Source organism: Nelumbo nucifera, chromosome 4 (assembly GCF_055504915.1).
Source record: "Nelumbo nucifera cultivar China Antique chromosome 4, China Antique-T2T, whole genome shotgun sequence".
Lineage (NCBI taxonomy): Eukaryota > Viridiplantae > Streptophyta > Magnoliopsida > Proteales > Nelumbonaceae > Nelumbo > Nelumbo nucifera.
Window position 1 is genome coordinate 51,930,138 of NC_142652.1, and position 25,323 is coordinate 51,955,460.

Here is a 25,323-nt window from a genome sequence, read left to right on the forward strand (position 1 = left end):
ATGGTCCGAGTATCCGATGCATTGTTTCCAGTTGTCTCCCAGAAACAACAAATGGAATTTGCAAATACAAATCAAAATAAAATATTAATAAAATTGGGGTGCAACACGAGGACTTCCCAGGAGGTCACCCATCCTAATACTACTCTCGCCCAAGCACGCTTAACTTCGGAGTTCTGATGGGATCCGGTGCATTAGTGCTGGTATGATCACACCCGTTTAATTCATGCTCGCTTAGATCTTTATGCACTATCTTGCTCCCCTCCATTAATTGTTTTAGACTTGAAAAAAACTGTGTATGCAGCCTTCCTCCCTTGTTAACCGTGCACAAGCTCTTACGTGAGCAGAGTGTTTGCTTTTTAGATCTGCCGCACCCCCGGATAGATGCAATACTATCGCGGGGCCCACAATGCACGACGAATGCCAAAAGCCCGGTTTTTTCACGGTTCCCATTCAGTAATGACAATCGTGCCGCAAATGGTCCGAGTATCCGGCGCGTTGTTTGCGTTTGTCTCGCCGAAACGACAAATGGAATTTGCAAATACGATATCGAAATAAAATATTAATAAAATTGGGTTGCAACACGAGGACTTCCCAGGAGGTCACCCATCCTAGGACTACTCCCGCCCATGCACACTTTACTTCGGAGTTCTGATGGGATCCGATGCATTAGTGCTGGTATGATCGCACCCGTTTAATTCATGCTCGCTTAGATCTTTATGCACTATCTTGCTCCCCTCCATTAATTGTTTTAGATTTGAAAAAACTGTGTATGCAGCCTTCCTCCCTTGGTAACCGTGCACAAGCTCCTACGTGAGCAGAGTGTTTGCATTTCAGATCTGCCGCACCCCCGGATAGATGCAATACTATCGCGGGGCCCACAATGCATGACGAATGCCGAAAGCCCGGTTTTTGCATCGTTGCCATTCAGTAATGACGATCGTGCCGCAAATGGTCCGAGTATCCGACGCATTGTTTCCAGTTGTCTCGCAGAAACAACAAATGGAATTTGCAAATACAAATCAAAATAAAATATTAATAAAATTGGGGTGCAACACGAGGACTTCCCAGGAGGTCACCCATCCTAGTACTACTCTCGCCCAAGCACGCTTAACTTCGGAGTTCTGATGAGATCCGGTGCATTAGTGCTGGTATGATAGCACCCGTTTAATTCATGCTCGCTTAGATCTTTATGCACTATCTTGCTCCCCTCCATTAATTGTTTTAGATTTGAAAAAACTGTGTATGCAGCCTTCCTCCCTTGGTAACCGTGCACAAGCTCCTACGTGAGCAGAGTGTTTGCTTTTCAGATCTGCCGCACCTCCGGATAGATGCAATACTATCGCGGGGCCCACAATGCACGACGAATGCCGAAAGCCCGGTTCTTGCATCGTTGCCATTCAGTAATGACGATCGTGCCGCAAATGGTCCGAGTATCCGACGCATTGTTTCCAGTTGTCTCCCAGAAACAACAAATGGAATTTGCAAATACAAATCAAAATAAAATATTAATAAAATTGGGGTGCAACACGAGGACTTCCCAGGAGGTCACCCATCCTAGTACTACTCTCGCCCAAGCACGCTTAACTTCGGAGTTCTGATGGGATCCGGTGCATTAGTGCTGGTATGATCGCACCCGTTTAATTCATGCTCGCTTAGATCTTTATGCACTATCTTGCTCCCCTCCATTAATTGTTTTAGACTTGAAAAAACTGTGTATGCAGCCTTCCTCCCTTGGTAACCGTGCACAAGCTCTTACGTGAGCAGAGTGTTTGCTTTTTAGATATGCCGCACCCCCGGATAGATGCAATACTATCGCGGGGCCCACAATGCATGACGAATGCCGAAAGCCCGGTTCTTGCATCGTTGCCATTCAGTAATGACGATCGTGCCGCAAATGGTCCGAGTATCCGACGCATTGTTTCCAGTTGTCTCCCAGAAACAACAAATGGAATTTGCAAATACAAATCAAAATAAAATATTAATAAAATTGGGGTGCAACACGAGGACTTCCCAGGAGGTCACCCTTCCTAGTACTACTCTCGCCCAAGCACGCTTAACTTCGGAGTTCTGATGAGATCCGGTGCATTAGTGCTGGTATGATCGCACCCGTTTAATTCATGCTCGCTTAGATCTTTGTGCACTATCTTGCTCCCCTCCATTAATTGTTTTAGACTTGAAAAAACTGTGTATGCAGCCTTCCTCCCTTGGTAACCGTGCACAAGCTCCTACGTGAGCAGAGTGTTTGCTTTTCAGATCTGTCGCACCCCCGGATAGATGCAATACTATCGCGGGGCCCACAATGCACGACGAATGCCAAAAGCCCGGTTTTTGCACGGTTCTCATTCAGTAATGACGATCGTGCCGCAAATGGTCCGAGTATCCGGCGCGTTGTTTGCGTTTGTCTCGCCGAAACGACAAATGGAATTTGCAAATACGATATCGAAATAAAATATTAATAAAATTGGGGTGCAACACGAGGACTTCCCAGGAGGTCACCCATCCTAGGACTACTCCCGCCCATGCACACTTAACTTCGGAGTTCTGATGGGATCCGGTGCATTAGTGCTGGTATGATCGCACCCGTTTAATTCATGCTCGCTTAGATCTTTATGCACTATCTTGCTCCCCTCCATTAATTGTTTTAGATTTGAAAAAACTGTGTATGCAGCCTTCCTCCCTTGGTAACCGTGCACAAGCTCCTACGTGAGCAGAGTGTTTGCATTTCAGATCTGCCGCACCCCCGGATAGATGCAATACTATCGCGGGGCCCACAATGCATGACGAATGCCGAAAGCCCGGTTCTTGCATCGTTGCCATTCAGTAATGACGATCGTGCCGCAAATGGTCCGAGTATCCGACGCATTGTTTCCAGTTGTCTCCCAGAAACAACATATGGAATTTGCAAATACAAATCAAAATAAAATATTAATAAAGTTGGGGTGCAACACGAGGACTTCCCAGGAGGTCACCCTTCCTAGTACTATTCTCGCCCAAGCACGCTTAACTTCGGAGTTCTGATGAGATCCGGTGCATTAGTGCTGGTATGATCGCACCCGTTTAATTCATGCTCGCTTAGATCTTTGTGCACTATCTTGCTCCCCTCCATTAATTGTTTTAGACTTGAAAAAACTGTGTATGCAGCCTTCCTCCCTTGGTAACCGTGCACAAGCTCCTACGTGAGCAGAGTGTTTGCTTTTCAGATCTGTCGCACCCCCGGATAGATGCAATACTATCGCGGGGCCCACAATGCACGACGAATGCCAAAAGCCCGGTTTTTGCACGGTTCTCATTCAGTAATGACGATTGTGCCGCAAATGGTCCGAGTATCCGGCGCGTTGTTTGCGTTTGTCTCGCCGAAACGACAAATGGAATTTGCAAATACGATATCGAAATAAAATATTAATAAAATTGGGGTGCAACACGAGGACTGCCCAGGAGGTCACCCATCCTAGGACTACTCCCGCCCATGCACACTTAACTTCGGAGTTCTGATGGGATCCGGTGCATTAGTGCTGGTATGATCGCACCCGTTTAATTCATGCTCGCTTAGATCTTTATGCACTATCTTGCTCCCCTCCATTAATTGTTTTAGACTTGAAAAAACTGTGTATGCAGCCTTCCTCCCTTGGTAACCGTGCACAAGCTCCTATGTGAGCAGAGTGTTTGCTTTTCAGATCTGCCGCACCCCCGGATAGATGCAATACTATCGCGGGGCCCACAATGCACGACGAATGCCAAAAGCCCGGTTTTTGCACGGTTCCCATTCAGTAATGACGATCGTGCCGCAAATGGTCCGAGTATCCGGCGCGTTGTTTGAGTTTGTCTCGCCGACACGACAAATGGAATTTGCAAATACGATATCGAAATAAAATATTAATAAAATTGGGGTGAAACACAAGGACTTCCCAGGAGGTCACCCATCCTAATACTACTCTCGCCCAAGCACACTTAACTTCGGAGTTCTGATGAGATCCGGTGCATTAGTGCTGGTATGATAGCACCCGTTTAATTCATGCTCGCTTAGATCTTTATGCACTATCTTGCTCCCCTCCATTAATTGTTTTAGATTTGAAAAAACTGTGTATGCAGCCTTCCTCCCTTGGTAACCGTGCACAAGCTCCTACGTGAGCTGAGTGTTTGTATTTCAGATCTGCCGCACCCCCGGATAGATGCAATACTATCGCGGGGCCCACAATGCATGACGAATGCCGAAAGCCCGGTTCTTGCATCGTTGCCATTCAGTAATGACGATCGTGCCGCAAATGGTCCGAGTATCCGACGCATTGTTTCCAGTTGTCTCCCAGAAACAACAAATGGAATTTGCAAATACAAATCAAAATAAAATATTAATAAAATTGGGGTGAACACGAGGACTTCCCAGGAGGTCACCCATCCTAGTACTACTCTCGCCCAAGCACGCTTAACTTCGGAGTTCTGATGGGATCCGGTGCATTAGTGCTGGTATGATCGCACCCGTTTAATTCATGCTCGCTTAGATCTTTATGCACTATCTTGCTCCCCTCCATTAATTGTTTTAGACTTGAAAAAACTGTGTATGCAGCCTTCCTCCCTTGGTAACCGTGCACAAGCTCTTACGTGAGCAGAGTGTTTGCTTTTTAGATCTGCCGCACCCCCGGTTAGATGCAATACTATCGCGGGGCCCACAATGCATGACGAATGCCGAAAGCCCGGTTTTTGCATCGTTGCGATTCAGTAATGACGATCGTGCCGCAAATGGTCCGAGTATCCGATGCATTGTTTCCAGTTGTCTCCCAGAAACAACAAATGGAATTTGCAAATACAAATCAAAATAAAATATTAATAAAATTGGGGTGCAACACGAGGACTTCCCAGGAGGTCACCCATCCTAATACTACTCTCGCCCAAGCACGCTTAACTTCGGAGTTCTGATGGGATCCGGTGCATTAGTGCTGGTATGATCACACCCGTTTAATTCATGCTCGCTTAGATCTTTATGCACTATCTTGCTCCCCTCCATTAATTGTTTTAGACTTGAAAAAAACTGTGTATGCAGCCTTCCTCCCTTGTTAACCGTGCACAAGTTCTTACGTGAGCAGAGTGTTTGCTTTTTAGATCTGCCGCACCCCCGGATAGATGCAATACTATCGCGGGGCCCACAATGCACGACGAATGCCAAAAGCCCGGTTTTTTCACGGTTCCCATTCAGTAATGACAATCGTGCCGCAAATGGTCCGAGTATCCGGCGCGTTGTTTGCGTTTGTCTCGCCGAAACGACAAATGGAATTTGCAAATACGATATCGAAATAAAATATTAATAAAATTGGGTTGCAACACGAGGACTTCCCAGGAGGTCACCCATCCTAGGACTACTCCCGCCCATGCACACTTTACTTCGGAGTTCTGATGGGATCCGGTGCATTAGTGCTGGTATGATCGCACCCGTTTAATTCATGCTCGCTTAGATCTTTATGCACTATCTTGCTCCCCTCCATTAATTGTTTTAGATTTGAAAAAACTGTGTATGCAGCCTTCCTCCCTTGGTAACCGTGCACAAGCTCCTACGTGAGCAGAGTGTTTGCATTTCAGATCTGCCGCACCCCCGGATAGATGCAATACTATCGCGGGGCCCACAATGCATGACGAATGCCGAAAGCCCGGTTTTTGCATCGTTGCCATTCAGTAATGACGATCGTGCCGCAAATGGTCCGAGTATCCGACGCATTGTTTCCAGTTGTCTCGCAGAAACAACAAATGGAATTTGCAAATACAAATCAAAATAAAATATTAATAAAATTGGGGTGCAACACGAGGACTTCCCAGGAGGTCACCCATCCTAGTACTACTCTCGCCCAAGCACGCTTAACTTCGGAGTTTTGATGGGATCCGGTGCATTAGTGCTGGTATGATCGCACCCATTTAATTCATGCTCGCTTAGATCTTTATGCATTATCTTGCTCCCCTCCATTAATTGTTTTAGATTTGAAAAAACTGTGTATGCAGCCTTCCTCCCTTGGTAACCGTGCACAAGCTCCTACGTGAGCAGAGTGTTTGTATTTCAGATCTGCCGCACCCCCGGATAGATGCAATACTATCGCGGGGCCCACAATGCATGACGAATGCCGAAAGCCCGGTTCTTGCATCGTTGCCATTCAGTAATGACGATCGTGCCGCAAATGGTCCGAGTATCCGACGCATTGTTTCCAGTTGTCTCCCAGAAACAACAAATGGAATTTGCAAATACAAATCAAAATAAAATATTAATAAAATTGGGGTGCAACACGAGGAATTCCCAGGAGGTCACCCATCCTAGTACTACTCTCGCCCAAGCACGCTTAACTTCGGAGTTCTGATGGGATCCGGTGCATTAGTGCTGGTATGATCGCACCCGTTTAATTCATGCTCGCTTAGATCTTTATGCACTATCTTGCTCCCCTCCATTAATTGTTTTAGACTTGAAAAAACTGTGTATGCAGCCTTCCTCCCTTGGTAACCGTGCACAAGCTCCTACGTGAGCAGAGTGTTTGCTTTTCAGATCTGTCGCACCCCCGGATAGATGCAATACTATCGCGGGGCCCACAATGCACGACGAATGCCAAAAGCCCGGTTTTTGCACGGTTCTCATTCAGTAATGACGATCGTGCCGCAAATGGTCCGAGTATCCGGCGCGTTGTTTGCGTTTGTCTCGCCGAAACGACAAATGGAATTTGCAAATACGATATCAAAATAAAATATTAATAAAATTGGGGTGCAACACGAGGACTTCCCAGGAGGTCACCCATCCTAAGACTACTCCCGCCCATGCACACTTAACTTCGGAGTTCTGATGGGATCCGGTGCATTAGTGCTGGTATGATCGCACCCGTTTAATTCATGCTCGCTTAGATCTTTATGCACTATCTTGCTCCCCTCCATTAATTGTTTTAGATTTGAAAAAACTGTGTATGCAGCCTTCCTCCCTTGGTAACCGTGCACAAGCTCCTACGTGAGCAGAGTGTTTGCATTTCAGATCTGCCGCACCCCCGGATAGATGCAATACTATCGCGGGGCCCACAATGCATGACGAATGCCGAAAGCCCGGTTCTTGCATCGTTGCCATTCAGTAATGACGATCGTGCCGCAAATGGTCCGAGTATCCGACGCATTGTTTCCAGTTGTCTCCCAGAAACAACATATGGAATTTGCAAATACAAATCAAAATAAAATATTAATAAAGTTGGGGTGCAACACGAGGACTTCCCAGGAGGTCACCCTTCCTAGTACTACTCTCGCCCAAGCACGCTTAACTTCGGAGTTCTGATGAGATCCGGTGCATTAGTGCTGGTATGATCGCACCAGTTTAATTCATGCTCGCTTAGATCTTTGTGCACTATCTTGCTCCCCTCCATTAATTGTTTTAGACTTGAAAAAACTGTGTATGCAGCCTTCCTCCCTTGGTAACCGTGCACAAGCTCCTACGTGAGCAGAGTGTTTGCTTTTCAGATCTGTCGCACCCCCGGATAGATGCAATATTATCGCGGGGCCCACAATGCACGACGAATGCCAAAAGCCCGGTTTTTGCACGGTTCTCATTCAGTAATGACGATTGTGCCGCAAATGGTCCGAGTATCCGGCGCGTTGTTTGCGTTTGTCTCGCCGAAACGACAAATGGAATTTGCAAATACGATATCGAAATAAAATATTAATAAAATTGGGGTACAACACGAGGACTTCCCAGGAGGTCACCCATCCTAGGACTACTCCCGCCCATGCACACTTAACTTCGGAGTTCTGATGGGATCCGGTGCATTAGTGCTGGTATGATCGCACCCGTTTAATTCATGCTCGCTTAGATCTTTATGCACTGTCTTGCTCCCCTCCATTAATTGTTTTAGACTTGAAAAAACTGTGTATGCAGCCTTCCTCCCTTGGTAACCGTGCACAAGCTCCTATGTGAGCAGAGTGTTTGTTTTTCAGATCTGCCGCACCCCCGGATAGATGCAATACTATCGCGGGGCCCACAATGCACGACGAATGCCAAAAGCCCGGTTTTTGCACGGTTCCCATTCAGTAATGACGATCGTGCCGCAAATGGTCCGAGTATCCGGCGCGTTGTTTGAGTTTATCTCGCCGACACGACAAATGGAATTTGCAAATACGATATCGAAATAAAATATTAATAAAATTGGGGTGAAACACAAGGACTTCCCAGGAGGTCACCCATCCTAATACTACTCTCGCCCAAGCACACTTAACTTCGGAGTTCTGATGAGATCCGGTGCATTAGTGCTGGTATGATAGCACCCGTTTAATTCATGCTCGCTTAGATCTTTATGCACTATCTTGCTCCCCTCCATTAATTGTTTTAGATTTGAAAAAACTATGTATGCAGCCTTCCTCCCTTGGTAACCGTGCACAAGCTCCTACGTGAGCAGAGTGTTTGTATTTCAGATCTGCCGCACCCCCGGATAGATGCAATACTATCGCGGGGCCCACAATGCATGACGAATGCCGAAAGCCCGGTTCTTGCATCGTTGCCATTCAGTAATGACGATCGTGCCGCAAATGGTCCGAGTATCCGACGCATTGTTTCCAGTTGTCTCCCAGAAAAAACAAATGGAATTTGCAAATACAAATCAAAATAAAATATTAATAAAATTGGGGTGCAACACGAGGACTTCCCAGGAGGTCACCCATCCTAGTACTACTCTCGCCCAAGCACGCTTAACTTCGGAGTTCTGATGGGATCCGGTGCATTAGTGCTGGTATGATCGCACCCGTTTAATTCATGCTCGCTTAGATCTTTATGCACTATCTTGCTCCCCTCCATTAATTGTTTTAGACTTGAAAAAACTGTGTATGCAGCCTTCCTCCCTTGGTAACCGTGCACAAGCTCTTACGTGAGCAGAGTGTTTGCTTTTTAGATCTGCCGCACCCCCGGATAGATGCAATACTATCACGGGGCCCACAATGCATGACGAATGCCGAAAGCCCGGTTCTTGCATCGTTGCCATTCAGTAATGACGATCGTGCCGCAAATGGTCCGAGTATCCGACGCATTGTTTCCAGTTGTCTCCCAGAAACAACAAATGGAATTTGCAAATACAAATCAAAATAAAATATTAATAAAATTGGGGTGCAACACGAGGAATTCCCAGGAGGTCACCCATCGTAGTACTACTCTCGCCCAAGCACGCTTAACTTCGGAGTTCTGATGGGATCCGGTGCATTAGTGCTGGTATGATCGCACCCGTTTAATTCATGCTCGCTTAGATCTTTATGCACTATCTTCCTCCCCTCCATTAATTGTTTTAGACTTGAAAAAAGCTGTGTATGCAGCCTTCCTCCCTTGGTAACCGTGCACAAGCTCTTACGTGAGCAGAGTGTTTGCTTTTTAGATCTGCCGCACCCCCGGATAGATGCAATACTATCGCGGGGCCCACAATGCACGACGAATGCCAAAAGCCCGGTTTTTTCACGGTTCCCATTCAGTAATGACAATCGTGCCGCAAATGGTCCGAGTATCCGGCGCGTTGTTTGCGTTTGTCTCGCCGAAACGACAAATGGAATTTGCAAATACGATATCGAAATAAAATATTAATAAAATTGGGGTGCAACACGAGGACTTCCCAGGAGGTCACCCATCCTAGGACTACTCCCGCCCATGCACACTTTACTTCGGAGTTCTGATGGGATCCAGTGCATTAGTGCTGGTATGATCGCACCCGTTTAATTCATGCTCGCTTAGATCTTTATGCACTATCTTGCTCCCCTCCATTAATTGTTTTAGATTTGAAAAAACTGTGTATGCAGCCTTCCTCCCTTGGTAACCGTGCACAAGCTCCTACGTGAGCAGAGTGTTTGCATTTCAGATCTGCCGCACCCCCGGATAGATGCAATACTATCGCGGGGCCCACAATGCATGACGAATGCCGAAAGCCCGGTTCTTGCATCGTTGCCATTCAGTAATGACGATCGTGCTGCAAATGGTCCGAGTATCCGACGCATTGTTTCCAGTTGTCTCGCAGAAACAACAAATCGAATTTGCAAATACAAATCAAAATAAAATATTAATAAAATTGGGGTGCAACACGAGGACTTCCCAGGAGGTCACCCATCCTAGTACTACTCTCGCCCAAGCACGCTTAACTTCGGAGTTCTGATGGGATCCGGTGCATTAGTGCTGGTATGATCGCACCCGTTTAATTTATGCTCGCTTAGATCTTTATGCACTATCTTGCTCCCCTCCATTAATTGTTTTAGATTTGAAAAAACTGTGTATGCAGCCTTCCTCCCTTGGTAACCGTGCACAAGCTCCTACGTGAGCAGAGTGTTTGTATATCAGATCTGCCGCACCCCCGGATAGATGCAATACTATCGCGGGGCCCACAATGCATGACGAATGCCGAAAGCCCGGTTCTTGCATCGTTGCCATTCAGTAATGACGATCGTGCCGCAAATGGTCCGAGTATCCGACGCATTGTTTCCAGTTGTCTCCCAGAAACAACAAATGGAATTTGCAAATACAAATCAAAATAAAATATTAATAAAATTGGGGTGCAACACGAGGAATTCCCAGGAGGTCACCCATCGTAGTACTACTCTCGCCCAAGCACGCTTAACTTCGGAGTTCTGATGGGATCCGGTGCATTAGTGCTGGTGTGATCGCACCCGTTTAATTCATGCTCGCTTAGATCTTTATGCACTATCTTCCTCCCCTCCATTAATTGTTTTAGACTTGAAAAAAACTGTGTATGCAGCCTTCCTCCCTTGGTAACCGTGCACAAGCTCTTACGTGAGCAGAGTGTTTGCTTTTTAGATCTGCCGCACCCCCGGATAGATGCAATACTATCGCGGGGCCCACAATGCACGACGAATGCCAAAAGCCCGGTTTTTTCACGGTTCCCATTCAGTAATGACAATCGTGCCGCAAATGGTCCGAGTATCCGGCGCGTTGTTTGCGTTTGTCTCGCCGAAACGACAAATGGAATTTGCAAATACGATATCGAAATAAAATATTAATAAAATTGGGGTGCAACACGAGGACTTCCCGGGAGGTCACCCATCCTAGGACTACTCCCGCCCATGCACACTTAACTTCGGAGTTCTGATGGGATCCGCTGCATTAGTGCTGGTATGATCGCACCCGTTTAATTCATGCTCGCTTAGATCTTTATGCACTATCTTGCTCCCCTCCATTAATTGTTTTAGACTTGAAAAAACTGTGTATGCAGCCTTCCTCCCTTGGTAACCGTGCACAAGCTCCTACGTGAGCAGAGTGTTTGCTTTTCAGATCTGCCGCACCCCCGGATAGATGCAATACTATCGCGGGGCCCACAATGCACGACGAATGCCAAAAGCCCGGTTTTTGCACGGTTCCCATTCAGTAATGACGATCGTGCCGCAAATGGTCCGAGTATCCGGCGCGTTGTTTGAGTTTGTCTCGCCGAAACGACAAATGGAATTTGCAAATACGATATCGAAATAAAATATTAATAAAATTGGGGTGACACAAAAGGGCTTCCCAGGAGGTCACCCATCCTAATACTACTCTCGCCCAAGCACACTTAACTTCGGAGTTCTGATGAGATCCGGTGCATTAGTGCTGGTATGATAGCACCCGTTTATTTCATGCTCGCTTAGATCTTTATGACCTATCTTGCTCCCTACCATTAATTGTTTTAGATTTGAAAAAAATGTGTATGCAGCCTCTTTCCCTTGGTAACCGTGCACAAGCTCCTACGTGAGCGGAGTGTTTGCTTTTCAGATCTGCCGCACCTCCGGATAGATGCAATACTATCGCGGGCCCACAATGCATGACGAATGCCGAAAGCCCGGTTCTTGCATCGTGGCCATTCAGTAATGACGATCGTGCCGCAAATGGTCCGAGTATCCGACGCATTGTTTCCAGTATCTCCCAGAAACAACAAATGGAATTTGCAAATACAAATCAAAATAAAATATTAATAAAATTGGGGTGCAACACGAGGACTTCCCAGGAGGTCACCCATCCTAGTACTACTCTCGCCCAAGCACGCTTAACTTCAGAGTTCTGATGGGATCCGGTGCATTAGTGCAGGTATGATCACACCCGTTTAATTCATGCTCGCTTAGATCTTTATGCACTATCTTGCTCCCCTCCATTAATTGTTTTAGACTTGAAAAAAACTGTGTATGCAGCCTTCCTCCCTTGGTAACCGTGCACAAGCTCTTACGTGAGCAGAGTGTTTGCTTTTTAGATCTGCCGCACCCCCGGATAGATGCAATACTATCGCGGGGCCCACAATGCACGACGAATGCCAAAAGCCCGGTTTTTTCACGGTTCCCATTCAGTAATGACAATCGTGCCGCAAATGGTCCGAGTATCCGGCGCGTTGTTTGCGTTTGTCTCGCTGAAACGACAAATGGAATTTGCAAATACGATATCGAAATAAAATATTAATAAAATTGGGTTGCAACACGAGGACTTCCCAGGAGGTCACCCATCCTAGGACTACTCCCGCCCATGCACACTTAACTTCGGAGTTCTGATGGGATCCGGTGCATTAGTGCTGGTATGATCGCACCCGTTTAATTCATGCTCGCTTAGATCTTTATGCACTATCTTGCTCCCCTCCATTAATTGTTTTAGATTTGAAAAAACTGTGTATGCAGCATTCCTCCCTTGGTAACCGTGCACAAGCTCCTACGTGAGCAGAGTGTTTGCATTTCAGATCTGCCGCACCCCCGGATAGATGCAATACTATCGCGGGGCCCACAATGCATGACGAATGCCGAAAGCCCGGTTCTTGCATCGTTGCCATTCAGTAATGACGATCGTGCCGCAAATGGTCCGAGTATCCGACGCATTGTTTCCAGTTGTCTCCCAGAAACAACATATGGAATTTGCAAATACAAATCAAAATAAAATATTAATAAAGTTGGGGTGCAACACGAGGACTTCCCAGGAGGTCACCCTTCCTAGTACTACTCTCGCCCAAGCACGCTTAACTTCGGAGTTCTGATGAGATCCGGTGCATTAGTGCTGGTATGATCGCACCCGTTTAATTCATGCTCGCTTAGATCTTTGTGCACTATCTTGCTCCCCTCCATTAATTGTTTTAGACTTGAAAAAACTGTGTATGCAGCCTTCCTCCCTTGGTAACCGTGCACAAGCTCCTACGTGAGCAGAGTGTTTGCTTTTCAGATCTGTCGCACCCCCGGATAGATGCAATACTATCGCGGGGCCCACAATGCACGACGAATGCCAAAAGCCCGGTTTTTGCACGGTTCTCATTCAGTAATGACGATTGTGCCGCAAATGGTCCGAGTATCCGGCGCGTTGTTTGCGTTTGTCTCGCCGAAACGACAAATGGAATTTGCAAATACGATATCGAAATAAAATATTAATAAAATTGGGGTGAAACACGAGGACTTCCCAGGAGGTCACCCATCCTAGGACTACTCCCGCCCATGCACACTTAACTTCGGAGTTCTGATGGGATCCGGTGCATTAGTGCTGGTATGATCTAACCCGTTTAAATCATGCTCGCTTATATCTTTATGCACTATCTTGCTCCCCTCCATTAATTGTTTTAGACTTGAAAAAACTGTGTATGCAGCCTTCCTCCCTTGGTAACCGTGCACAAGCTCCTATGTGAGCAGAGTGTTTGTTTTTCAGATCTGCCGCACCCCCGGATAGATGCAATACTATCGCGGGGCCCACAATGCACGACGAATGCCAAAAGCCCGGTTTTTGCACGGTTCCCATTCAGTAATGACGATCGTGCCGCAAATGGTCCGAGTATCCGGCGCGTTGTTTGAGTTTGTCTCGCCGACACGACAAATGGAATTTGCAAATACGATATCGAAATAAAATATTAATAAAATTGGGGTGCAACACGAGGACTTCCCGGGAGGTCACCCATCCTAGGACTACTCCCGCCCATGCACACTTAACTTCGGAGTTCTGATGGGATCCGCTGCATTAGTGCTGGTATGATCGCACCCGTTTAATTCATGCTCGCTTAGATCTTTATGCACTATCTTGCTCCCCTCCATTAATTGTTTTAGACTTGAAAAAACTGTGTATGCAGCCTTCCTCCCTTGGTAACCGTGCACAAGCTCCTACGTGAGCAGAGTGTTTGCTTTTCAGATCTGCCGCACCCCCGGATAGATGCAATACTATCGCGGGGCCCACAATGCACGACGAATGCCAAAAGCCCGGTTTTTGCACGGTTCCCATTCAGTAATGACGATCGTGCCGCAAATGGTCCGAGTATCCGGCGCGTTGTTTGAGTTTGTATCGCCGAAACGACAAATGGAATTTGCAAATACGATATCGAAATAAAATATTAATAAAATTGGGGTGACACAAAAGGACTTCCCAGGAGGTCACCCATCCTAATACTACTCTCGCCCAAGCACACTTAACTGCGGAGTTCTGATGAGATCCGGTGCATTAGTGCTGGTATGATAGCACCCGTTTAGTTCATGCTCGCTTAGATCTTTATGACCTATCATGCTCCCTACCATTAATTGTTTTAGATTTGAAAAAAATGTGTATGCAGCCTCTTTCCCTTGGTAACCGTGCACAAGCTCCTACGTGAGCGGAGTGTTTGCTTTTCAGATCTGCCGCACCTCCGGATAGATGCAATACTATCGCGGGGCCCACAATGCATGACGAATGCCGAAAGCCCGGTTCTTGCATCGTGGCCATTCAGTAATGACGATCGTGCCGCAAATGGTCCGAGTATCCGACGCATTGTTTCCAGTATCTCCCAGAAACAACAAATGGAATTTGCAAATACAAATCAAAATAAAATATTAATAAAATTGGGGTGCAACACGAGGACTTCCCAGGAGGTCACCCATCCTAGTACTACTCTCGCCCAAGCACGCTTAACTTCAGAGTTCTGATGGGATCCAGGGCATTAGTGCAGGTATGATCACACCCGTTTAATTCATGCTCGCTTAGATCTTTATGCACTATCTTGCTCCCCTCCATTAATTGTTTTAGACTTGAAAAAACTGTGTATGCAGCCTTCCTCCCTTGGTAACCGTGCACAAGCTCTTACGTGAGCAGAGTGTTTGCTTTTTAGATCTGCCGCACCCCCGGATAGATGCAATACTATCGCGGGGCCCACAATGCATGACGAATGCCGAAAGCCCGGTTCTTGCATCGTTGCCATTCAGTAATGACGATCGTGCCGCAAATGGTCCGAGTATCCGACGCATTGTTTCCAGTTGTCTCCCAGAAACAACAAATGGAATTTGCAAATACAAATCAAAATAAAATAGTAATAAAATTGGGGTGCAACACGAGGAATTCCCAGGAGGTCACCAATCGTAGTACTACTCTCGCCCAAGCACGCTTAACTTCGGAGTTCTGATGGGATCCGGTGCATTAGTGCTGGTATGATCGCACCCGTTTAATTCATGCTCGCTTAGATCTTTATGCACTATCTTCCTCCCCTCCATTAATTGTTTTAGACTTGAAAAAAACTGTGTATGCAGCCTTCCTCCCTTGGTAACCGTGCACAAGCTCTTACGTGAGCAGAGTGTTTGCTTTTTAGATCTGCCGCACCCCCGGATAGATGCAATACTATCGCGGGGCCCACAATGCACGACGAATGCCAAAAGCCCGGTTTTATCACGGTTCCCATTCAGTAATGACAATCGTGCCGCAAATGGTCCGAGTATCCGGCGCGTTGTTTGCGTTTGTCTCGCCGAAACGACAAATGGAATTTGCAAATACGATATCGAAATAAAATATTAATAAAATTGGGGTGCAACACGAGGACTTCCCAGGAGGTCACCCATCCTAGGACTACTCCCGCCCATGCACACTTTACTTCGGAGTTCTGATGGGATCCAGTGCATTAGTGCTGGTATGATCGCACCCGTTTAATTCATGCTCGCTTAGATCTTTATGCACTATCTTGCTCCCCTCCATTAATTGTTTTAGATTTGAAAAAACTGTGTATGCAGCCTTCCTCCCTTGGTAACCGTGCACAAGCTCCTAGGTGAGCAGAGAGTTTGCATTTCAGATCTGCCTAACCCCCGGATAGATGCAATACTATCGCGGGGCCCACAATGCATGACGAATGCCGAAAGCCCGGTTCTTGCATCGTTGCCATTCAGTAATGACGATCGTGCCGCAAATGGTCCGAGTATCCGACGCATTGTTTCCAGTTGTCTCGCAGAAACAACAAATGGAATTTGCAAATACAAATCAAAATAAAATATTAATAAAATTGGGGTGCAACACGAGGACTTCCCAGGAGGTCACCCATCCTAGTACTACTCTCGCCCAAGCACGCTTAACTTCGGAGTTCTGATGGGATCCGGTGCATTAGTGCTGGTATGATCGCACCCGTTTAATTTATGCTCGCTTAGATCTTTATGCACTATCTTGCCCCCCTCCATTAATTGTTTTAGATTTGAAAAAACTGTGTATGCAGCCTTCCTCCCTTGGTAACCGTGCACAAGCTCCTACGTGAGCAGAGTGTTTGTATTTCAGATCTGCCGCACCCCCGGATAGATGCAATACTATCGCGGGGCCCACAATGCATGACGAATGCCGAAAGCCCGGTTCTTGCATCGTTGCCATTCAGTAATGACGATCGTGCCGCAAATGGTCCGAGTATCCGACGCATTGTTTCCAGTTGTCTCCCAGAAACAACAAATGGAATTTGCAAATACAAATCAAAATAAAATATTAATAAAATTGGGGTGCAACACGAGGAATTCCCAGGAGGTCACCCATCGTAGTACTACTCTCGCCCAAGCACGCTTAACTTCGGAGTTCTGATGGGATCCGGTGCATTAATGCTGGTATGATCGCACCCGTTTAATTCATGCTCGCTTAGATCTTTATGCACTATCTTCCTCCCCTCCATTAATTGTTTTAGACTTGAAAAAAACTGTGTATGCAGCCTTCCTCCCTTGGTAACCGTGCACAAGCTCTTACGTGAGCAGAGTGTTTGCTTTTTAGATCTGCCGCACCCCCGGATAGATGCAATACTATCGCGGGGCCCACAATGCACGACGAATGCCAAAAGCCCGGTTTTTTCACGGTTCCCATTCAGTAATAACAATCGTGCCGCAAATGGTCCGAGTATCCGGCGCGTTGTTTGCGTTTGTCTCGCCGAAACGACAAATGGAATTTGCAAATACGATATCGAAATAAAATATTAATAAAATTGGGGTGCAACACGAGGACTTCCCGGGAGGTCACCCATCCTAGGACTACTCCCGCCCATGCACACTTAACTTCGGAGTTCTGATGGGATCCGCTGCATTAGTGCTGGTATGATCGCACCCGTTTAATTCATGCTCGCTTAGATCTTTATGCACTATCTTGCTCCCCTCCATTAATTGTTTTAGACTTGAAAAAACTGTGTATGCAGCCTTCCTCCCTTGGTAACCGTGCACAAGCTCCTACGTGAGCAGAGTGTTTGCTTTTCAGATCTGCCGCACCCCCGGATAGATGCAATACTATCGCGGGGCCCACAATGCACGACGAATGCCAAAAGCCCGGTTCTTGCACGGTTCCCATTCAGTAATGACGATCGTGCCGCAAATGGTCCGAGTATCCGGCGCGTTGTTTGAGTTTGTCTCGCCGAAACGACAAATGGAATTTGCAAATACGATATCGAAATAAAATATTAATAAAATTGGGGTGACACAAAAGGACTTCCCAGGAGGTCACCCATCCTAATACTACTCTCGCCCAAGCACACTTAACTTCGGAGTTCTGATGAGATCCGATGCATTAGTGCTGGTATGATAGCACCCGTTTAATTCATGCTCGCTTAGATCTTTATGACCTATCTTGCTCCCTACCATTAATTGTTTTAGATTTGAAAAAAATGTGTATGCAGCCTCTTTCCCTTGGTAACCGTGCACAAGCTCCTACGTGAGCGGAGTGTTTGCTTTTCAGATCTGCCGCACCTCCGGATAGATGCAATACTATCGCGGGGCCCACAATGCATGACGAATGCCGAAAGCCCGGTTCTTGCATCGTGGCCATTCAGTAATGACGATCGTGCCGCAAATGGTCCGAGTATCCGACGCATTGTTTCCAGTATCTCCCAGAAACAACAAATGGAATTTGCAAATACAAATCAAAATAAAATATTAATAAAATTGGGGTGCAACACGAGGACTTCCCAGGAGGTCACCCATCCTAGTACTACTCTCGCCCAAGTACGCTTAACTTCAGAGTTCTGATGGGATCCGGTGCATTAGTGCAGGTATGATCACACCCGTTTAATTCATGCTCGCTTAGATCTTTATGCACTATCTTGCTCCCCTCCATTAATTGTTTTAGACTTGAAAAAAACTGTGTATGCAGCCTTCCTCCCTTGGTAACCGTGCACAAGCTCTTACGTGAGCAGAGTGTTTGCTTTTTAGATCTGCCGCACCCCCGGATAGATGCAATACTATCGCGGGGCCCACAATGCACGACGAATGCCAAAAGCCCGGTTTTTTCACGGTTCCCATTCAGTAATGACAATCGTGCCGCAAATGGTCCGAGTATCCGGCGCGTTGTTTGCGTTTGTCTCGCTGGAACGACAAATGGAATTTGCAAATACGATATCGAAATAAAATATTAATAAAATAGGGGTGCAACACGAGGACTTCCCAGGAGGTCACCCATCCTAGGACTACTCCCGCCCATGCACACTTAACTTCGGAGTTCTGATGGGATCCGGTGCATTAGTGCTGGTATGATCGCACCCGTTTAATTCATGCTCGCTTAGATCTTTATGCACTATCTTGCTCCCCTCCATTAATTGTTTTAGATTTGAAAAAACTGTGTATGCAGCATTCCTCCCTTGGTAACCGTGCACAAGCTCCTACGTGAGCAGAGTGTTTGCATTTCAGATCTGCCGCACCCCCGGATAGATGCAATACTATCGCGGGGCCCACAATGCATGACGAATGCCGAAAGCCCGGTTCTTGCATCGTTGCCATTCAGTAATGACGATCGTGCCGCAAATGGTCCGAGTATCCGACGCATTGTTTCCAGTTGTCTCCCAGAAACAACATATGGAATTTGCAAATACAAATCAAAATAAAATATTAATAAAGTTGGGGTGCAACACGAGGACTTCCCAGGAGGTCACCCTTCCTAGTACTACTCTCGCCCAAGCACGCTTAACTTCGGAGTTCTGATGAGATCCGGTGCATTAGTGCTGGTATGATCGCACCCGTTTAATTCATGCTCGCTTAGATCTTTGTGCACTATCTTGCTCCCCTCCATTAATTGTTTTAGACTTGAAAAAACTGTGTATGCAGCCTTCCTCCCTTGGTAACCGTGCACAAGCTCCTACGTGAGCAGAGTGTTTGCTTTTCAGATCTGTCGCACCCCCGGATAGATGCAATACTATCGCGGGGCCCACAATGCACGACGAATGCCAAAAGCCCGGTTTTTGCACGGTTCTCATTCAGTAATGACGATCGTGCCGCAAATGGTCCGAGTATCCGGCGCGTTGTTTGCGTTTGTCTCGCCGAAACGACAAATGGAATTTGCAAATACGATATCGAAATAAAATATTAATAAAATTGGGGTGCAACACGAGGACTTCCCAGGAGGTCACCCATCCTAGGACTACTCCCGCCCATGCACACTTAACTTCGGAGTTCTGATGGGATCCGGTGCATTAGTGCTGGTATGATCGCACCCGTTTAATTCATGCTCGCTTAGATCTTTATGCACTATCTTGCTCCCCTCCATTAATTGTTTTAGATTTGAAAAAACTGTGTATGCAGCCTTCCTCCCTTGGTAACCGTGCACAAGCTCCTACGTGAGCAGAGTGTTTGCATTTCAGATCTGCCGCACCCCCGGATAGATGCAATACTATCGCGGGGCCCACAATGCATGACGAATGCCGAAAGCCCGGTTCTTGCATCGTTGCCATTCAGTAATGACGATCGTGCCGCAAATGGTCCGAGTATCCGACGCATTGTTTCCAGTTGTCTCCCAGAAACAACATATGGAATTTGCAAATACAAATCAAAATAAAATATTAATAAAGTTGGGGTGCAACACGAGGACTTCCCAGGAGGTCACCCTTCCTAGTACTATTCTCGCCCAAGCACGCTTAACTTCGGAGTTCTGATGAGATCCGGTGCATTAGTGCTGGTATGATCGCACCCGTTTAATTCATGCTCGCTTAGATCTTTGTGCACTATCTTGCTCCCCTCCATTAATTGTTTTAGACTTGAAAAAACTGTGTATGCAGCCTTCCTCCCTTGGTAACCGTGCACAAGCTCCTACGTGAGCAGAGTGTTTGCTTTTCAGATCTGTCGCACCCCCGGATAGATGCAATACTATCGCGGGGCCCATAATGCACGACGAATGCCAAAAGCCCGGTTTTTGCACGGTTCTCATTCAGTAATGACGATTGTGCCGCAAATGGTCCGAGTATCCGGCGCGTTGTTTGCGTTTGTCTCGCCGAAACGACAAATGGAATTTGCAAATACGATATCGAAATAAAATATTAATAAAATTGGGGTGCAACACGAGGACTTCCCAGGAGGTCACCCATCCTAGGACTACTCCCGCCCATGCACACTTAACTTCGGAGTTCTGATGGGATCCGGTGCATTAGTGCTGGTATGATCGCACCCGTTTAATTCATGCTCGCTTAGATCTTTATGCACTATCTTGCTCCCCTCCATTAATTGTTTTAGACTTGAAAAAACTGTGTATGCAGCCTTCCTCCCTTGGTAACCGTGCACAAGCTCCTATGTGAGCAGAGTGTTTGCTTTTCAGATCTGCCGCACCCCCGGATAGATGCAATACTATCGCGGGGCCCACAATGCACGACGAATGCCAAAAGCCCGGTTTTTGCACGGTTCCCATTCAGTAATGACGATCGTGCCGCAAATGGTCCGAGTATCCGGCGCGTTGTTTGAGTTTGTCTCGCCGACACGACAAATGGAATTTGCAAATACGATATCGAAATAAAATATTAATAAAATTGGGGTGAAACACAAGGACTTCCCAGGAGGTCACCCATCCTAATACTACTCTCGCCCAAGCACACTTAACTTCGGAGTTCTGATGAGATCCGGTGCATTAGTGCTGGTATGATAGCACCCGTTTAATTCATGCTCGCTTAGATCTTTATGCACTATCTTGCTCCCCTCCATTAATTGTTTTAGATTTGAAAAAACTGTGTATGCAGCCTTCCTCCCTTGGTAACCGTGCACAAGCTCCTACGTGAGCTGAGTGTTTGTATTTCAGATCTGCCGCACCCCCGGATAGATGCAATACTATCGCGGGGCCCACAATGCATGACGAATGCCGAAAGCCCGGTTCTTGCATCGTTGCCATTCAGTAATGACGATCGTGCCGCAAATGGTCCGAGTATCCGACGCATTGTTTCCAGTTGTCTCCCAGAAACAACAAATGGAATTTGCAAATACAAATCAAAATAAAATATTAATAAAATTGGGGTGAACACGAGGACTTCCCAGGAGGTCACCCATCCTAGTACTACTCTCGCCCAAGCACGCTTAACTTCGGAGTTCTGATGGGATCCGGTGCATTAGTGCTGGTATGATCGCACCCGTTTAATTCATGCTCGCTTAGATCTTTATGCACTATCTTGCTCCCCTCCATTAATTGTTTTAGACTTGAAAAAACTGTGTATGCAGCCTTCCTCCCTTGGTAACCGTGCACAAGCTCTTACGTGAGCAGAGTGTTTGCTTTTTAGATCTGCCGCACCCCCGGTTAGATGCAATACTATCGCGGGGCCCACAATGCATGACGAATGCCGAAAGCCCGGTTTTTGCATCGTTGCGATTCAGTAATGACGATCGTGCCGCAAATGGTCCGAGTATCCGATGCATTGTTTCCAGTTGTCTCCCAGAAACAACAAATGGAATTTGCAAATACAAATCAAAATAAAATATTAATAAAATTGGGGTGCAACACGAGGACTTCCCAGGAAGTCACCCATCCTAATACTACTCTCGCCCAAGCACGCTTAACTTCGGAGTTCTGATGGGATCCGGTGCATTAGTGCTGGTATGATCACACCCGTTTAATTCATGCTCGCTTAGATCTTTATGCACTATCTTGCTCCCCTCCATTAATTGTTTTAGACTTGAAAAAAACTGTGTATGCAGCCTTCCTCCCTTGGTAACCGTGCACAAGCTCTTACGTGAGCAGAGTGTTTGCTTTTTAGATCTGCCGCACCCCCGGATAGATGCAATACTATCGCGGGGCCCACAATGCACGACGAATGCCAAAAGCCCGGTTTTTTCACGATTCCCATTCAGTAATGACAATCGTGCCGCAAATGGTCCGAGTATCCGGCGCGTTGTTTGCGTTTGTCTCGCCGAAACGACAAATGGAATTTGCAAATACGATATCGAAATAAAATATTAATAAAATTGGGGTGCAACACGAGGACTTCCCAGGAGGTCACCCATCCTAGGACTACTCCCGCCCATGCACACTTTACTTCGGAGTTCTGATGGGATCCGGTGCATTAGTGCTGGTATGATCGCACCCGTTTAATTCATGCTCGCTTAGATCTTTATGCACTATCTTGCTCCCCTCCATTAATTGTTTTAGATTTGAAAAAACTGTGTATCCAGCCTTCCTCCCTTGGTAACCGTGCACAAGCTCCTACGTGAGCAGAGTGTTTGCATTTCAGATCTGCCGCACCCCCGGATAGATGCAATACTATCGCGGGGCCCACAATGCATGACGAATGCCGAAAGCCCGGTTCTTGCATCGTTGCCATTCAGTAATGACGATCGTGCCGCAAATGGTCCGAGTATCCGACGCATTGTTTCCAGTTGTCTCGCAGAAACAACAAATGGAATTTGCAAATACAAATCAAAATAAAATATTAATAAAATTGGGGTGCAACACGAGGACTTCCCAGGAGGTCACCCATCCTAGTACTACTCTCGCCCAAGCACGCTTAACTTCGGAGTTTTGATGGGATCCGGTGCATTAGTGCTGGTATGATCGCACCCGTTTAATTCATGCTCGCTTAGATCTTTATGCACTATCTTGCTCCCCTCCATTAATTGTTTTAGATTTGAAAAAACTGTGTATGCAGCCTTCCTCCCTTGGTAACCGTGCACAAGCTCCTACGTGAGCAGAGTGTTTGTATTTCAGATCTGCCGCACCCCCGGATAGATGCAATACTATCGCGGGGCCCACAATGCATGACGAATGCCGAAAGCCCGGTTCTTGCATCGTTGCCATTCAGTAATGACGATCGTGCCGAAAATGGTCCGAGTATCCGACGCATTGTTTCCAGTTGTCTCCCAGAAACAACAAATGGAATTTGCAAATACAAATCAAAATAAAATATTAATAAAATTGGGGTGCAACATGAGGAATTCCCAGGAGGTCACCCATCCTAGTACTACTCTCGCCCAAGCACGCTTAACTTCGGAGTTCTGATGGGATCCGGTGCATTAGTGCTGGTATGATCGCACCCGTTTAATTCATGCTCGCTTAGATCTTTATGCACTATCTTGCTCCCCTCCATTAATTGTTTTAGACTTGAAAAAACTGTGTATGCAGCCTTCCTCCCTTGGTAACCGTGCACAAGCTCCTACGTGAGCAGAGTGTTTGCTTTTCAGATCTGTCGCACCCCCGGATAGATGCAAAACTATCGCGGGGCCCACAATGCACGACGAATGCCAAAAGCCCGGTTTTTGCACGGTTCTCATTCAGTAATGACGATCGTGCCGCAAATGGTCCGAGTATCCGGCGCGTTGTTTGCGTTTGTCTCGCCGAAACGACAAATGGAATTTGCAAATACGATATCAAAATAAAATATTAATAAAATTGGGGTGCAACACGAGGACTTCCCAGGAGGTCACCCATCCTAGGACTACTCCCGCCCATGCACACTTAACTTCGGAGTTCTGATGGGATCCGGTGCATTAGTGCTGGTATGATCGCACCCGTTTAATTCATGCTCGCTTAGATCTTTATGCACTATCTTGCTCCCCTCCATTAATTGTTTTAGATTTGAAAAAACTGTGTATGCAGCCTTCCTCCCTTGGTAACCGTGCACAAGCTCCTACGTGAGCAGAGTGTTTGCATTTCAGATCTGCCGCACCCCCGGATAGATGCAATACTATCGCGGGGCCCACAATGCATGACGAATGCCGAAAGCCCGGTTCTTGCATCGTTGCCATTCAGTAATGACGATCGTGCCGCAAATGGTCCGAGTATCCGACGCATTGTTTCCAGTTGTCTCCCAGAAACAACATATGGAATTTGCAAATACAAATCAAAATAAAATATTAATAAAGTTGGGGTGCAACACGAGGACTTCCCAGGAGGTCACCCTTGCTAGTACTACTCTCGCCCAAGCACGCTTAACTTCGGAGTTCTGATGAGATCCGGTGCATTAGTGCTGGTATGATCGCACCAGTTTAATTCATGCTCGCTTAGATCTTTGTGCACTATCTTGCTCCCCTCCATTAATTGTTTTAGACTTGAAAAAACTGTGTATGCAGCCTTCCTCCCTTGGTAACCGTGCACAAGCTCCTACGTGAGCAGAGTGTTTGCTTTTCAGATCTGTCGCACCCCCGGATAGATGCAATATTATCGCGGGGCCCACAATGCACGACGAATGCCAAAAGCCCGGTTTTTGCACGGTTCTCATTCAGTAATGACGATTGTGCCGCAAATGGTCCGAGTATCCGGCGCGTTGTTTGCGTTTGTCTCGCCGAAACGACAAATGGAATTTGCAAATACGATATCGAAATAAAATATTAATAAAATTGGGGTGCAACACGAGGACTTCCCAGGAGGTCACCCATCCTAGGACTACTCCCGCCCATGCACACTTAACTTCGGAGTTCTGATGGGATCCGGTGCATTAGTGCTGGTATGATCGCACCCGTTTAATTCATGCTCGCTTAGATCTTTATGCACTATCTTGCTCCCCTCCATTAATTGTTTTAGACTTGAAAAAACTGTGTATGCAGCCTTCCTCCCTTGGTAACCGTGCACAAGCTCCTATGTGAGCAGAGTGTTTGTTTTTCAGATCTGCCGCACCCCCGGATAGATGCAATACTATCGCGGGGCCCACAATGCACGACGAATGCCAAAAGCCCGGTTTTTGCACGGTTCCCATTCAGTAATGACGATCGTGCCGCAAATGGTCCGAGTATCCGGCGCGTTGTTTGAGTTTGTCTCGCCGACACGACAAATGGAATTTGCAAATACGATATCGAAATAAAATATTAATAAAATTGGGGTGAAACACAAGGACTTCCCAGGAGGTCACCCATCCTAATACTACTCTCGGCCAAGCACACTTAACTTCGGAGTTCTGATGAGATCCGGTGCATTAGTGCTGGTATGATAGCACCCGTTTAATTCAT

General features: G+C 46.7%; 45 non-coding genes and 9 pseudogenes across 45 annotated transcripts; all 54 read right to left on the minus strand.

Moving 5' to 3' along the window:
• Positions 1 to 95: 95 nt before the first annotated feature.
• On the minus strand, positions 96 to 214 carry LOC148796132 (5S ribosomal RNA). The gene has a single exon (XR_016072133.1). It is a non-coding gene; the product is annotated as a 5S ribosomal RNA (ribosomal RNA).
• Positions 215 to 570: 356 nt separating this feature from the next.
• On the minus strand, positions 571 to 689 carry LOC148796133 (5S ribosomal RNA; annotated as a pseudogene).
• Positions 690 to 1,043: 354 nt separating this feature from the next.
• On the minus strand, positions 1,044 to 1,162 carry LOC148796134 (5S ribosomal RNA). The gene has a single exon (XR_016073048.1). It is a non-coding gene; the product is annotated as a 5S ribosomal RNA (ribosomal RNA).
• A 354-nt stretch (positions 1,163 to 1,516) lies between these two features.
• On the minus strand, positions 1,517 to 1,635 carry LOC148796135 (5S ribosomal RNA). The gene has a single exon (XR_016072578.1). It is a non-coding gene; the product is annotated as a 5S ribosomal RNA (ribosomal RNA).
• Positions 1,636 to 1,989: 354 nt separating this feature from the next.
• LOC148796136 (5S ribosomal RNA) lies at positions 1,990 to 2,108 on the minus strand. The gene has a single exon (XR_016072441.1). It is a non-coding gene; the product is annotated as a 5S ribosomal RNA (ribosomal RNA).
• Positions 2,109 to 2,463: 355 nt separating this feature from the next.
• Positions 2,464 to 2,582, minus strand: LOC148796137 (5S ribosomal RNA). Its single transcript, XR_016073909.1, has one exon. It is a non-coding gene; the product is annotated as a 5S ribosomal RNA (ribosomal RNA).
• Positions 2,583 to 2,936: 354 nt separating this feature from the next.
• On the minus strand, positions 2,937 to 3,055 carry LOC148796138 (5S ribosomal RNA). The gene has a single exon (XR_016073138.1). It is a non-coding gene; the product is annotated as a 5S ribosomal RNA (ribosomal RNA).
• Positions 3,056 to 3,410: 355 nt separating this feature from the next.
• LOC148796139 (5S ribosomal RNA) lies at positions 3,411 to 3,529 on the minus strand. The gene has a single exon (XR_016069508.1). It is a non-coding gene; the product is annotated as a 5S ribosomal RNA (ribosomal RNA).
• A 355-nt stretch (positions 3,530 to 3,884) lies between these two features.
• On the minus strand, positions 3,885 to 4,003 carry LOC148796140 (5S ribosomal RNA; annotated as a pseudogene).
• A 354-nt stretch (positions 4,004 to 4,357) lies between these two features.
• Positions 4,358 to 4,475, minus strand: LOC148796141 (5S ribosomal RNA). The gene has a single exon (XR_016069489.1). It is a non-coding gene; the product is annotated as a 5S ribosomal RNA (ribosomal RNA).
• A 354-nt stretch (positions 4,476 to 4,829) lies between these two features.
• LOC148796142 (5S ribosomal RNA) lies at positions 4,830 to 4,948 on the minus strand. The gene has a single exon (XR_016072134.1). It is a non-coding gene; the product is annotated as a 5S ribosomal RNA (ribosomal RNA).
• A 356-nt stretch (positions 4,949 to 5,304) lies between these two features.
• LOC148796143 (5S ribosomal RNA) lies at positions 5,305 to 5,423 on the minus strand. Its single transcript, XR_016070012.1, has one exon. It is a non-coding gene; the product is annotated as a 5S ribosomal RNA (ribosomal RNA).
• Positions 5,424 to 5,777: 354 nt separating this feature from the next.
• On the minus strand, positions 5,778 to 5,896 carry LOC148796144 (5S ribosomal RNA). Its single transcript, XR_016073185.1, has one exon. It is a non-coding gene; the product is annotated as a 5S ribosomal RNA (ribosomal RNA).
• Positions 5,897 to 6,250: 354 nt separating this feature from the next.
• Positions 6,251 to 6,369, minus strand: LOC148796145 (5S ribosomal RNA). The gene has a single exon (XR_016071161.1). It is a non-coding gene; the product is annotated as a 5S ribosomal RNA (ribosomal RNA).
• A 355-nt stretch (positions 6,370 to 6,724) lies between these two features.
• Positions 6,725 to 6,843, minus strand: LOC148796146 (5S ribosomal RNA). The gene has a single exon (XR_016075703.1). It is a non-coding gene; the product is annotated as a 5S ribosomal RNA (ribosomal RNA).
• A 354-nt stretch (positions 6,844 to 7,197) lies between these two features.
• LOC148796147 (5S ribosomal RNA) lies at positions 7,198 to 7,316 on the minus strand. Its single transcript, XR_016074621.1, has one exon. It is a non-coding gene; the product is annotated as a 5S ribosomal RNA (ribosomal RNA).
• Positions 7,317 to 7,671: 355 nt separating this feature from the next.
• LOC148796148 (5S ribosomal RNA) lies at positions 7,672 to 7,790 on the minus strand. Its single transcript, XR_016068796.1, has one exon. It is a non-coding gene; the product is annotated as a 5S ribosomal RNA (ribosomal RNA).
• Positions 7,791 to 8,145: 355 nt separating this feature from the next.
• Positions 8,146 to 8,264, minus strand: LOC148796149 (5S ribosomal RNA; annotated as a pseudogene).
• Positions 8,265 to 8,618: 354 nt separating this feature from the next.
• LOC148796150 (5S ribosomal RNA) lies at positions 8,619 to 8,737 on the minus strand. Its single transcript, XR_016072589.1, has one exon. It is a non-coding gene; the product is annotated as a 5S ribosomal RNA (ribosomal RNA).
• Positions 8,738 to 9,091: 354 nt separating this feature from the next.
• Positions 9,092 to 9,210, minus strand: LOC148796151 (5S ribosomal RNA). Its single transcript, XR_016069485.1, has one exon. It is a non-coding gene; the product is annotated as a 5S ribosomal RNA (ribosomal RNA).
• Positions 9,211 to 9,566: 356 nt separating this feature from the next.
• LOC148796152 (5S ribosomal RNA) lies at positions 9,567 to 9,685 on the minus strand. Its single transcript, XR_016069924.1, has one exon. It is a non-coding gene; the product is annotated as a 5S ribosomal RNA (ribosomal RNA).
• A 354-nt stretch (positions 9,686 to 10,039) lies between these two features.
• LOC148796153 (5S ribosomal RNA) lies at positions 10,040 to 10,158 on the minus strand. Its single transcript, XR_016072600.1, has one exon. It is a non-coding gene; the product is annotated as a 5S ribosomal RNA (ribosomal RNA).
• A 354-nt stretch (positions 10,159 to 10,512) lies between these two features.
• Positions 10,513 to 10,631, minus strand: LOC148796154 (5S ribosomal RNA). The gene has a single exon (XR_016071851.1). It is a non-coding gene; the product is annotated as a 5S ribosomal RNA (ribosomal RNA).
• A 356-nt stretch (positions 10,632 to 10,987) lies between these two features.
• LOC148796155 (5S ribosomal RNA) lies at positions 10,988 to 11,106 on the minus strand. Its single transcript, XR_016070137.1, has one exon. It is a non-coding gene; the product is annotated as a 5S ribosomal RNA (ribosomal RNA).
• A 355-nt stretch (positions 11,107 to 11,461) lies between these two features.
• LOC148796156 (5S ribosomal RNA) lies at positions 11,462 to 11,580 on the minus strand (annotated as a pseudogene).
• Positions 11,581 to 11,932: 352 nt separating this feature from the next.
• LOC148796157 (5S ribosomal RNA) lies at positions 11,933 to 12,051 on the minus strand. Its single transcript, XR_016072674.1, has one exon. It is a non-coding gene; the product is annotated as a 5S ribosomal RNA (ribosomal RNA).
• A 356-nt stretch (positions 12,052 to 12,407) lies between these two features.
• On the minus strand, positions 12,408 to 12,526 carry LOC148796158 (5S ribosomal RNA). Its single transcript, XR_016068918.1, has one exon. It is a non-coding gene; the product is annotated as a 5S ribosomal RNA (ribosomal RNA).
• A 354-nt stretch (positions 12,527 to 12,880) lies between these two features.
• Positions 12,881 to 12,999, minus strand: LOC148796159 (5S ribosomal RNA). The gene has a single exon (XR_016072442.1). It is a non-coding gene; the product is annotated as a 5S ribosomal RNA (ribosomal RNA).
• A 355-nt stretch (positions 13,000 to 13,354) lies between these two features.
• On the minus strand, positions 13,355 to 13,473 carry LOC148796160 (5S ribosomal RNA; annotated as a pseudogene).
• A 355-nt stretch (positions 13,474 to 13,828) lies between these two features.
• LOC148796161 (5S ribosomal RNA) lies at positions 13,829 to 13,947 on the minus strand. Its single transcript, XR_016070138.1, has one exon. It is a non-coding gene; the product is annotated as a 5S ribosomal RNA (ribosomal RNA).
• A 355-nt stretch (positions 13,948 to 14,302) lies between these two features.
• On the minus strand, positions 14,303 to 14,421 carry LOC148796162 (5S ribosomal RNA; annotated as a pseudogene).
• Positions 14,422 to 14,774: 353 nt separating this feature from the next.
• On the minus strand, positions 14,775 to 14,893 carry LOC148796163 (5S ribosomal RNA). The gene has a single exon (XR_016069404.1). It is a non-coding gene; the product is annotated as a 5S ribosomal RNA (ribosomal RNA).
• Positions 14,894 to 15,247: 354 nt separating this feature from the next.
• LOC148796164 (5S ribosomal RNA) lies at positions 15,248 to 15,366 on the minus strand. Its single transcript, XR_016073502.1, has one exon. It is a non-coding gene; the product is annotated as a 5S ribosomal RNA (ribosomal RNA).
• Positions 15,367 to 15,722: 356 nt separating this feature from the next.
• Positions 15,723 to 15,841, minus strand: LOC148796165 (5S ribosomal RNA). Its single transcript, XR_016069926.1, has one exon. It is a non-coding gene; the product is annotated as a 5S ribosomal RNA (ribosomal RNA).
• A 354-nt stretch (positions 15,842 to 16,195) lies between these two features.
• LOC148796166 (5S ribosomal RNA) lies at positions 16,196 to 16,314 on the minus strand. The gene has a single exon (XR_016072614.1). It is a non-coding gene; the product is annotated as a 5S ribosomal RNA (ribosomal RNA).
• A 354-nt stretch (positions 16,315 to 16,668) lies between these two features.
• LOC148796167 (5S ribosomal RNA) lies at positions 16,669 to 16,787 on the minus strand. The gene has a single exon (XR_016070873.1). It is a non-coding gene; the product is annotated as a 5S ribosomal RNA (ribosomal RNA).
• A 356-nt stretch (positions 16,788 to 17,143) lies between these two features.
• On the minus strand, positions 17,144 to 17,262 carry LOC148796168 (5S ribosomal RNA). Its single transcript, XR_016070139.1, has one exon. It is a non-coding gene; the product is annotated as a 5S ribosomal RNA (ribosomal RNA).
• A 355-nt stretch (positions 17,263 to 17,617) lies between these two features.
• On the minus strand, positions 17,618 to 17,736 carry LOC148796169 (5S ribosomal RNA; annotated as a pseudogene).
• Positions 17,737 to 18,089: 353 nt separating this feature from the next.
• Positions 18,090 to 18,208, minus strand: LOC148796170 (5S ribosomal RNA). The gene has a single exon (XR_016075207.1). It is a non-coding gene; the product is annotated as a 5S ribosomal RNA (ribosomal RNA).
• A 356-nt stretch (positions 18,209 to 18,564) lies between these two features.
• LOC148796171 (5S ribosomal RNA) lies at positions 18,565 to 18,683 on the minus strand. Its single transcript, XR_016073910.1, has one exon. It is a non-coding gene; the product is annotated as a 5S ribosomal RNA (ribosomal RNA).
• Positions 18,684 to 19,037: 354 nt separating this feature from the next.
• Positions 19,038 to 19,156, minus strand: LOC148796172 (5S ribosomal RNA). Its single transcript, XR_016072444.1, has one exon. It is a non-coding gene; the product is annotated as a 5S ribosomal RNA (ribosomal RNA).
• Positions 19,157 to 19,511: 355 nt separating this feature from the next.
• LOC148796173 (5S ribosomal RNA) lies at positions 19,512 to 19,630 on the minus strand. The gene has a single exon (XR_016073911.1). It is a non-coding gene; the product is annotated as a 5S ribosomal RNA (ribosomal RNA).
• Positions 19,631 to 19,984: 354 nt separating this feature from the next.
• Positions 19,985 to 20,103, minus strand: LOC148796174 (5S ribosomal RNA). Its single transcript, XR_016073139.1, has one exon. It is a non-coding gene; the product is annotated as a 5S ribosomal RNA (ribosomal RNA).
• Positions 20,104 to 20,458: 355 nt separating this feature from the next.
• Positions 20,459 to 20,577, minus strand: LOC148796175 (5S ribosomal RNA). Its single transcript, XR_016073912.1, has one exon. It is a non-coding gene; the product is annotated as a 5S ribosomal RNA (ribosomal RNA).
• A 355-nt stretch (positions 20,578 to 20,932) lies between these two features.
• LOC148796176 (5S ribosomal RNA) lies at positions 20,933 to 21,051 on the minus strand (annotated as a pseudogene).
• Positions 21,052 to 21,405: 354 nt separating this feature from the next.
• Positions 21,406 to 21,523, minus strand: LOC148796177 (5S ribosomal RNA). Its single transcript, XR_016069490.1, has one exon. It is a non-coding gene; the product is annotated as a 5S ribosomal RNA (ribosomal RNA).
• A 354-nt stretch (positions 21,524 to 21,877) lies between these two features.
• LOC148796178 (5S ribosomal RNA) lies at positions 21,878 to 21,996 on the minus strand. Its single transcript, XR_016074349.1, has one exon. It is a non-coding gene; the product is annotated as a 5S ribosomal RNA (ribosomal RNA).
• Positions 21,997 to 22,352: 356 nt separating this feature from the next.
• On the minus strand, positions 22,353 to 22,471 carry LOC148796179 (5S ribosomal RNA). The gene has a single exon (XR_016075500.1). It is a non-coding gene; the product is annotated as a 5S ribosomal RNA (ribosomal RNA).
• Positions 22,472 to 22,825: 354 nt separating this feature from the next.
• LOC148796180 (5S ribosomal RNA) lies at positions 22,826 to 22,944 on the minus strand. The gene has a single exon (XR_016073186.1). It is a non-coding gene; the product is annotated as a 5S ribosomal RNA (ribosomal RNA).
• A 354-nt stretch (positions 22,945 to 23,298) lies between these two features.
• On the minus strand, positions 23,299 to 23,417 carry LOC148796181 (5S ribosomal RNA). The gene has a single exon (XR_016072743.1). It is a non-coding gene; the product is annotated as a 5S ribosomal RNA (ribosomal RNA).
• A 355-nt stretch (positions 23,418 to 23,772) lies between these two features.
• Positions 23,773 to 23,891, minus strand: LOC148796182 (5S ribosomal RNA). Its single transcript, XR_016073913.1, has one exon. It is a non-coding gene; the product is annotated as a 5S ribosomal RNA (ribosomal RNA).
• Positions 23,892 to 24,245: 354 nt separating this feature from the next.
• LOC148796183 (5S ribosomal RNA) lies at positions 24,246 to 24,364 on the minus strand. Its single transcript, XR_016068870.1, has one exon. It is a non-coding gene; the product is annotated as a 5S ribosomal RNA (ribosomal RNA).
• A 355-nt stretch (positions 24,365 to 24,719) lies between these two features.
• On the minus strand, positions 24,720 to 24,838 carry LOC148796184 (5S ribosomal RNA). Its single transcript, XR_016073914.1, has one exon. It is a non-coding gene; the product is annotated as a 5S ribosomal RNA (ribosomal RNA).
• Positions 24,839 to 25,193: 355 nt separating this feature from the next.
• Positions 25,194 to 25,312, minus strand: LOC148796185 (5S ribosomal RNA; annotated as a pseudogene).
• Positions 25,313 to 25,323: the final 11 nt, after the last annotated feature.